We start from the raw sequence: 10,397 nt of genomic DNA, 5'->3' as shown, positions 1-10,397 counted from the left end.
ACATTACTAGTACTGAGTTTTTATGCATTTATTTTTGCAAATATTATCTTTTTTTTCCCCGTCTCGTTTAATGTAATTTGTTTTTGCTGTTTACAGTCCTGCACCAGTATTGAAGGCCATCTCAGTTGGAGGGAGGGCCACCAGCCATTCCTACTGGTACTGAGAAGGATCAAGGACAGGATTGACAAATTCTTTGTGGTTGAAGAAGCACCTCATCTCTTCTGAAGGAACCAGCTCCTTGAGTGCTATCGAACTTTGTCTACTGTTTCTACCTGCTATGTAGGTCCTTTTTTCTTTATCTTCCTGCTACACTCTACAACACTGATGTTGGTCTTACCAGTGAGTCTCCCAAAGTAAAGGAATTGCATGGGAAGCATTGACAAACTTTTGATGACAATTTTTCGGAGCATCATGTATTTAAAGTACAGATACTGGAAGTAAAGAGTATGTTTAACTGCTAACATTTTGAAGTTCTATGGGTCTTTTGACCTACAGAGTTCATATGGGTGAATTTGATGATGAATTTGTTTCAACTGTTATGTCTAAGACGTGTCATTCTTGAAAATAAAGGTTCAAACTGATACAACGTATTGGCTGTTATTTAATGCAAACGTTGTGTTTTTAGTTCAGCTGAATACAGATTACATTTAATGACAAATCAGGGTTTGTATGAACGCAATATTAGTGTGGAAAGAACTCTCTTGGTGTTGATACATCTAGTGTAGTTTTAATGCTAGCAGTGTGGTTGTAACACTAGCAGTGTAAATGAGGGGGGAAAACACCAATAATTGTGTTAATTATGAACACTTATAGTGCTGTTTTAATTCCATACAAGTGTAAAAAAAGTAACTCTATTTAAAGTTTTAGTTTAACTCTATTTAGTGTGGACCTATATAAACCCCGAAAAAGTGTTAATTTTGACACTGTGAGTGTGAATTCAACACTTTAAAATTTGCTGCCACTGTCTTGTTGGCCTGTTCAACCTGCCCTGAGGACATTGGATGATGGCTTGTGTGAAGCTTGGCCTGTATGCCCAGGAGTTTCCCTACATCCTGCATAACCTCAGCGGTGAAATGGGTTCCTTGGTCAGAGTTGACTCTGAGAGGCAGTCCAAATCTTGAGAAGATGTGGTTCATTAGCAGGCAGGCTGTTGTTTCTGCTGTATCGTTGGGAGCTGGGAGACACCCTACCCCCTTTGTGAATTCGCAAACCACGGTGAGGAAGTATTTGTCACCCCGTGTTGACCGTGGCAGGGGTCCTACCCAATCTATTTGGAGGTCTGACCATGGGAAGGTCATTCCTTTCCGTTGTAGTGGTGCTCTGTGGTTTGGGTTTGCCGGTTGGAACTGGCAACACACCAGGCATCCTTTTACGTATTCCATCACATCTTGCTGCATGCCAGGCCAATATGCTACTTGTTTGAGCGTTTCATAGGTGGCCTTGGCGCCATGGTGTCCAGCGCATTGTGCATCGTGGGCGTGTGTCAGCATTATCCCCCTTTGGCTCTGAGGAACTACAAGCTTTGGCGCAGTTAGGGGCTCAGGGACATATGTGAGAACGCCGTCCTTGAGATGCAGCATGTGCTTGATTGAGTGAAGGTGGCGGAGATCAGAGGACTTGGATAGGTCGGAGGTGGAAATGGGATGAGTTATCGGGTCGGAAATGTGAGCGGCAATGGTTTGCAGCATGGGATCCGATGCTTGGAGGGTGAGGAGATCATCAGCAGCGAACTGAGGTGAGAGGTCAACATAGGAGGAGGCGGGGGTTTGCGTGCCAGCGGCGTGCTGGTGGCAGGTTATGGCTGCAACTGAAGGGTTGGGTGGGAGGGATGGGAATTTCCAAGGCTCTCCATGTGATGCATCTGCTTTGGCAAGGGCATTGGTTTGGTCATTGAGATCTTTGTCTTGGACATTTATGGCAGTCATGATTCGGAGGGAACCTGAGTCTGAGTCAGATGCTTGCAATGAGCAGAGGAATGGGTCTTGGTTCCTGTTGCTTGAAGTGGAACTTGCTCTTGGTTTTGAACTTGCATCGTCAGTCAGTAGATGGGGGGCGGTGTCTGTGGCTTGACACTGCAATTCACTGGAGTTCACTGACTGGAGGGGCAGAGGCTCACGGACTTGAGTCCATATCTTCAGATGTTTGAAGTCTATTAAGGGTTCAAAGCGGTTAAGCAGGTCTTTCCCAATGAGGAGAGGATATGTGTTGAGTGGTGAGACGTATACAGGGTGAACAAGGTTCATTGGTCCCACTGTTAGGTGAACTGGGGCCACATGTTTTAGTTGTAGGCCTGTGTGGGAATATGCTTGGAGGTTTAGCTCACACCTTTGAAGTTTAAAGGTTCCATTAGACCTCTTTGTTCTGCTTTGGACTTCTCCAAGGAGTTCTGTTGACATTAAGGTGATGTCAGCTCCAGTGTCTAGGAGGGCTTCAACCTTGATGTGTTGTTCGATGATAACGGAGAGGTAGAACTTTCTTGCTATACCTTTCTCAATGAGATCACCCAGGAGTTGTGGGACTGGAGTTTGGGATGAGAGAGGTAGGATGTCAGCATTTATTTCGTTTTCTTCGGAGGAGTGGCAGACGACCAAGACAGCACTTTCAGGAACTGGAGTGGTTTCCACAGCAGGTGTTTGTTGGATGCTGCTGTGATCTGACCCATCAGGTGTTGGATCAGTTTCTGACTGTTTTGTGGGATGTTCAGGTGGGACTTCTTGTCCGTTTGGAGTTATGGTGCTTGTGGTTCTCTGGGGGAGATGTGAGGTGCTATTCTCTGGGGTCTGTTGAGTCAGGTGGTCGCTGCCATCTCGTCCGGCCGCTAGTCAGGATGAATCTGGTTTCTTTTTCTCTTCCCACTTACGGTCGTCCTCCTTTCGTTGGAAGAACTCTTTCATCATCATTTTCATCAGCTCTTGAGAGTTGAAACAAGGTGAAGTCTTTTGTTCTGGTATGGATTCATTTTGAGCTCGGTCAGCTTGGAATCTTTGTGAGTTTTTTCGTCGATTCCTTGGGCTGGTTGCTCCAGGGTGTGTTTGTCGTTTTCCTTTGAATTCCCATGAGCTTTTCCCTCTAGGGTTTCCGAATGAGCTTGACTGATTCCAAGTTTTCTCCCAATGACTCTCATGAGGTCTTGATTGGTTCCATGAATTTTCCCAGTGACGTCCAGGTGAGCGTTGTCGTCCACGTGGTCCATCCCAGCGGTTGTCTCTCTGTTTAGGTCGAGTACCAGTGTGGGAGTCCCGCTCTTGGTTGGACGAGGATGCATTCCACTCTTTGGGTGTCGGCTTGGCAAGGTCTTGACGCTGGGTGCCCTCTAGGGCCAGCCCCTGACTCTGAGTGTTGAGGTCAAGAACTGCGGTGGTTGTGGTGCCCTTTTCTAAGGCCATCTTCTGTTTGCAGTGAGCTTTGTGCGCCAAGTCTCTTAACTGTTGAGCACTCATTGTGCGTGGACAGGCAAGGACGCCAAGATGGTGGCTCACCCCAGGATGGAGGTTTCTCAGGAAGAGAGTTTTGAAGTTCAATTCTTCCTCCATATTCTGTTCGTTGCGAGACCCGAAGTACGCTAGCCTGAGTCGGCTATAGAAGACTTGAGGAGATTCATGGCGACCTTGTTTTGTTTCCAGGGCAGCCACTAGTCCTTGTTCTGACTCAGGGTCGGCAAACTCTTTAATGAGAGCTTCTCGGAGCAGGTGGTAATCAGTCTTTGTGTGGGCAGGCTGCCGGTCCAGGAAGCTGCGCACTTCAGAGCTGGATGTGCATCTGAGCAAATAAAGTCTATCTTTGTCAGTGACATTGGGTCTCATCTCCAGATGGAAGTCAATATCTTGCAGATAACTCTGAACGTTTGGACTACCTGGCACATTCGGAGTGAATTTGCCAATGTTTCTAGCAAGCTTGTCAAGGTCTCTGAGGTCCAAGCCATGAGATGATCTGTGTCTGGCTGGAGCAAGTTCTTTTAATTTAGTGGGGAGATATGATTCTTCGGAGGGAGCTGGTGACTGTTTTGGCACTGCCCCCTTCTGATCATGTGCCAGTCCAGGAACAGGGGAGCCGGTCCTGCTTGGCAAAGGTGAAGTTGGTGTCCGACGTGTTCTTGACGGCTCACAGCGCAATTCATATGCATGCTTGAGTTCCTCTTTAATACTGTCGGACTCTTCTGTGATGTAGTCAAGCTGACGTGTTAGGCGGCTGACCTCATTTCTTGACTCATTCAGGTGAGTTTAGAGAGCTTTAATTCGGCTGTTCTTGTCTCTGAAGTCAGCCTTTGCTTTTTCCAGTAGCTGTTCTGCGTACTGTAGCTTGTCGGAGAGGTCAGCGTAGTCTGCTCTGCCTTGTTCCATTTCTTGCGTAGTAGCTGCTAGGGTCTCTTTTAGCCTGTTGATCTCCTCTTTTGCGCCTTGTTCCACTTCATCAGGCCCTTCTTGTCGTTCCTGAGCCTCCAGCTCCAGCTGTTCGATGCGTCGTTGCGCACGTGTCAGCTCCTGCTGGCGATGGGCGGCTTGCCTGTCGCTCAGTTTGAGGGTGGCGATGAGTGTGTGACTTAAGGAGCCGGTGATCTTGGCTAGTTCTTTGTGACTGTAGCTCTGGCTTGGGTCTTGTTTCATGAGGCTTGCTATGTTGTCATCCAGCTGGTCCTGTGTCTGAGCTTTAGTGTTTCAGCGGCTTTAGGTAGGATGCTGTCTGTTACAACACTTAGCCAGGTCTCCAGGTCCTCCCAGTGTCCAGCAGGGTCTGTTGTGCGAGACATGTTTTGGCACTGCGAGGGAGATCTAAACTGACACAGACCTTGAAGAAAAGAACAAAACAAAACACAACAAAACAAAACAAACAGGCAGGGCAAATCAAAGGTGTAAGGGTGCAATGTCAAGCGTGAGCTAATGGGAATGAGTAATGAGTGTGTAAATGTGCAGGTAAGACTGGTTCTCGACTGTGGTCCTCTCGTGGATGTGCTTCTAACTCGGAGTCTCTGCGAAAAGAATCAGTAAGCACACACAGGTAGCACAGCTAGAGAAGAGCAGAAGAAAAGAAAAGCACGAAACAACAGGAGAGCATTTAGCAAAGAGCAGAGTAATAATGGGGTGCTTCCAGTTTCCCTATAAAATGAAGTTTTTGTCTTTAACACTGTTTGCAGAATGAGTTTTGTAAAATTTAATTTAGAAGGATGGTTCTAGAAAGGGGTTTTGAAAAGGATTTCAAAGTATCAGGACTGTGATTGTTATTAAAATTCCCTTCGGGGTGAAAGAAAAACAATAACAATGACAGTATTGGTTTCTCAGCTAGTAGGATTGACAACCATGCACCACAAAGTGTTTCTAGATGCGCGATCGGGGTTTATGGACGCCTACCAGTCTCCTTGTCAACCTGCTTGAGCCTAGGCTGAGTAGGATAACAGGATGAGGAGGGAAGGTAAAGTGAGTATCATACAATTTTGAAAGAAGTGTTCCGTTTCCCAAATATTTGTCAAATATTTCTCAAACACTCTGCTTTTATGACTTTCACAGGTACAAATCCAAAAACCAGCAGCAGTAGTCAAACCAGAAGAGGACAGCTGAGAGACAGAGAGAGAGAGAAGAAGAAGAGAGTGAAGTTTTGCTCCCAAAATTTGGAAAAATTACAGAGTTGACAGAGTGGTGGCGCTAGGGAGTCGCTACACCTCGGGGGTTGGCTTACTGCGCTAGCAGAAGTCAACTGACCCAAGTATTGAGGGAGACCCCAAAATGTTCCTTTAAATAAATGAATTAAATCAAAGACTAAGGGAGTGAAAGTCTGAGACTAACTCTATTTTCTTATGAAATTTGAATTTAAATTTGGAAATTATAGTTGTGAATTAAAATTGTAATGGGTTCAGCATTAAACATTGAGAGCAATTATAATCAAATTAATTAATCAAGTATCATCTGAATTAGGGAAGCCCAAATCCTAATTAATGACTAATGAAATTAAAATTTCAAAGCAATAATGATTAGTTAATGATTAAAATTGCCAGATGTTTGTAAGCAACTATCATTAAATTAATCCACAAATATCCATACCATATGAAAGCTAAATTGAAATTGATTATGAACTTGATTTTCAATTAAAATTGAAATCGAATTAAAGTTTCCAATCAAAAATTCATATTCCCAGATGTCATTAAAATCAGTAAGAGCAGTTACAAATAACAGGAAATGTCCTCAAATGTAATCAGGATGATTGCTAATTATAAGACAAAACCGTGTTTAACTGTAGTTAGAGTAAATTTAGGAGAGAGACAACTCTTCAACAAATGAGATTAACAAAACAGGTTTATTAATTTAACATTTGTCACGTTCTCTCAAATGGGAGGAGATGAGAAGAAAAAAAATAATAAGATGTGCAAGTTAGAGAGAGAGAGAGAGGTGAACGCACAAGAGTGAATTAAAGTTCAGTAAGAAAGAAGTCATTCCAACATTGCAACATTGCATTCAGACCACAAAATGCTATGCTAGCCCTTAGCTCTTTAGCAATGCTACTAGCTTTACATAGACTGTAATGCAACCGCGCTAGTTTTAGCTAGCTCAGCTTGTGCTAAGCTTTGTTTACACACAGTTGAATATGGCGCTGGCAGTCTGCGCATGCGCACTTAAAGGTTGTCCTGGAAAAGGTTTCTTAGGGCTTCCGGTTTACAGCTGTCACTGTCGTGGTGACCGTGACGCACAACCATAGACAGCGCACAACAAAGAATACACTTGTTCTATACTCTTTGCACACAGACAACAAATAATACAAGCACAATAATTATTGAACTGACAGCGCAGTTCATTCATAATGAACCATTCAGCTTCTCGCGTTTCAGAGCTGAACAACCCCCACAAGTTAGAGTGAGGCACATTAATCCACAGATTTTTCTGCAATTAATAATTAACGTTACTGAGATCTCGGCGATCTGAATCATTTGTGTCAGTTTCTGGACACGCAACAACATGCAGGATTTACTGCAACAATACTTGATCAAGAATTTTAAAAATAATCCCATTCAAATCAAACTCAGACACGCATAGTGTTTAGAGTATTAATATCTCATCTCACGAATGAGCGGATATAGGCGGCACATTAGGTAGCTACTCTCTAATGTAACCATGCAGGGATTTTAGCTTAGTTGAAATAACATTGGAACACGCAATATTATCCACTTGCTACAAGGCCTAAAGAACAAAAGCAGGGAACACGCTTACTCTGTCCTGGTGCGCTTTCAGGCGACTTTCCTTTTGTCTTGGCAGACAATCTTAGATTAATTTACTGCAGTTTTAACAACAACAACTAAACGTACAGACAAACAACTCGAGTTCAGATTTCATTCATCCACCACGCCTTATGTGCAATCATTGTAATGACAATCAAAAACCTCGTTTCTGTTTCTAATCTATTTTCCGGGTCAATAGAAAGATACAATCACACAAGTTACTTGTTTTGTGTACAAATTAGATTAAACTGCCCGCATTCTCCACCATTTACTGTAATGTACCTTTAGGTCATTTATCAGCTCAATTTAATTGTTAAAGGGAATAAGAATTGAATCAACTGTAAATGATTCACTGTAAATGATTCAGAATTAATATTTAACACTTCATCAATTATTCGTCCAGCGAAATTGAGGTTAGAGTATTTCACCAATTCTGGATAAAATATTATTCTGTGGTCAACAGTAACAATATTTTATTATGGTTATTGTTATTATAATTATTATATTATTATAAGCAAGAGGAACGTGATCTTTAAAGTTTAAGGCAGTAATTTGACACACAGCACAAGAAACTCGTATATGTGAACATCAAAACAAGATTTATTGACTACTTCTAATGATTACAGGAAACTAAGGCTAAACACACACACACACACACACATACATACATGCACACACATTCGCGGAGTTGATGAGTTATGAAAAGTCCCAAGTTCAGTGCTAACTTAACTTTAAACCTAAAGAATCAAGCCAAAGCTCTGCTTTTGTTATTTTCTTCCGGTTATAAGGAGTTTCACCAGTTTCCAGCAAGAGAGAGAGAAGTTTGCTTGTACCTGCGTTTGCTCTGACAGCTGAGGTAATCGGGTTGTTCCGTGACTCGTGTACAGCGGAGTCTCGTTCTGGATTGGCTGTCTTTCAGGTGACGTCTTCTCGGGAAAGCCCTGTGGGTGGCGCGGAAGCTTTGAAGGATGTTGCTGTTCTGATTTGAGCGTCTGGCTTGAGCGGCTCTCTTCTTGGGAGACTTTGGTCAGGTATAGGGTTTTGGAGTCTGGATGTGACGGCTGTTGAATGATCAGCGGCGTGGCTCGTAGTTGAAATCAGCGTCTGTTAGATGGAAAATCAGCCCCGATAAAGGATCTTCTCAACTTCTTCTTTTCAGCATGACCCAAGCAACTTTTCAGCCGTGGTCAAAGTATTTCTGACCGACTTCTGACTTCCAGCTTCTGACTCTGAGCTTATTTCATATTTCTCAACTGACTTTAGCTTGTTCGGACAGCATAGTTTTAAAGGAGCAATTCTGGCTCCATCCTTCAGATGCGATCCTCCAATGAGACGTTGCTACGGAGATTAGACACGCCTCGTCTATTGTCTATTGATCACATCGAGTGATATCTGCAGAACATTCTCCTGTTTTATTAACAACTTTATAAAGTTTCTTAATATTTTCCTGATACTGAATTTCAATGTTTCATTCACACAGAATTACAGAGAATTATAAACTCTGTATTTAGAGCTCAAACACGACACACTTCTTACACACATATTACTAGACTGACCTAATTAAAACAATGATTACAAGAGAAAGAAAATGCATACGGGAATCCAAACATATAATGCATTGACTCCAACATATTAGTAATCACATCATAGCAAATGTTATCCTGGATATAGTGAATACTTTAAGTAATCGACAATTGTCCCTTTTGAGATTCAAGATTGAGTCCTTAAGCATAGTTTAAACTTTGACCGGAGTCAAGAGTGACCGGGTTAGGATGGATTGCTCACACAAGGGAGGTATTGATAGGACAGATTCGTCTTTAAATCCGTTGATGGGTGTTTTCCTGTTCCGTCCAATAATACAAGAGGTTTTTGTGAGAGAATCAATAGATTTAATGTGATCAGATCCATGTGATGGGTTCTGATTAGTTTATTGCTGATGAGCAAAGAAGTCCTTTAGACAGGGTCCTTTGTTAAAAGAAGTCACGTCATTACTTCTGTTAAGGCTAGGTTTTTCCTGTCAGGAAATGGATCTTTTGGACCAAATGAAGCTTTGTTCAATCATGCCTCTGGCTGATAAAGCCATTTGGTAACGTCTGTCGAACGGGTCCCTACAAGACTGTAGTAATGATGATAAATTCAGCTTTGAATCACATCTTCTACACGATGGTCCGGAAAAATTAATAACAGCAATTCGTAATGTTGTTTCGCCTCTTGACAGCTGCATCGAGGAGTGAGCACAGACCTGACGCTATGTTTGTTCCAGCCATGGGGTTGTACTATCCACAATTGAATTAACATAATGTTTTATTTATTTTCTTTTTTCATTTTTTTTTTTTTTTTTCAATAGGTGGTACCAGACCCTCAAGGAGCGTCTACCCCATGTCAACCACAAGTAAGAAATATTATATGTGGTGGTTTTAAAACACTGGCCAGTAAAATAAAATGCAAATGCAATTTTTGTTAAAGTACTAGTTTATGGTTTTAAACCAAGTATTGAATGACAATAAGTGTTTTTGCTCACTGTTAATTCAGTCTTGCACTTCTGTTTTCACAACCTTATTTTTACCGGAAATCAGCAGGCAAAAAAGACTGGGAAAGAGTGTCCAAATAAACTGTAAAATGTTATGCTCTGCATAAACTCAAATTGTGACTGCAAGTGTCATAATGAAGAATTTTTAATTATTCAGGTGTCCAGTTGTGTGTACATATTACTCTAATTTTTCTTTCAGAATTTCAAAGGAAGTTCTTTTCAATGTTGTTCGATTTGAAAGAACAACTTAAGCAAATAGTTGGCATTGTGGACCCTGGCAGGTCTACAACATCTCTAAAGAAAATGGATTCAGAGAGTGACCTAAAACTCTCTGAAGAATCCATCTAAGATGTTGATGTCAAGTTGATCTGTCAAGTTGATGTCAAGTTGATCTTATTTCAATTGTTTTCACATTTAGGTCCAGCAACTGTCCAGGGTTGGTGGATATTCTGTTCGAGACTGTCAACAACGTTATGAACAGAAATAAAAATATATATATTCTCTCCCTTTAGATGCTGTGAAGAGGTGGAGCCCAAATACTACCGACACCGAAATCGATGCAGCAATGGCGGAACATCTGAAGCACGCTCCAGTATAGTTCACCCAAAAATGACCAAAAAAAAAAAACTCATGTTTCAAACCTGTATAACTTTCTAATTTCGGCTG

At 42.1% G+C, this 10,397-nt stretch overlaps 1 pseudogene; it reads right to left on the bottom strand.

The window, feature by feature from the left end:
* Nucleotides 1-2,822: 2,822 nt before the first annotated feature.
* LOC137018795 (uncharacterized) lies at nt 2,823-4,747 on the bottom strand (annotated as a pseudogene).
* Nucleotides 4,748-10,397: the final 5,650 nt, after the last annotated feature.

The sequence above is a fragment of the Chanodichthys erythropterus genome, chromosome 4 (assembly GCF_024489055.1).
Source record: "Chanodichthys erythropterus isolate Z2021 chromosome 4, ASM2448905v1, whole genome shotgun sequence".
NCBI lineage: Eukaryota > Metazoa > Chordata > Actinopteri > Cypriniformes > Xenocyprididae > Chanodichthys > Chanodichthys erythropterus.
Note: the sequence above shows the minus strand (reverse complement) of the source record. Positions and strands in the feature narration are given on the sequence as shown.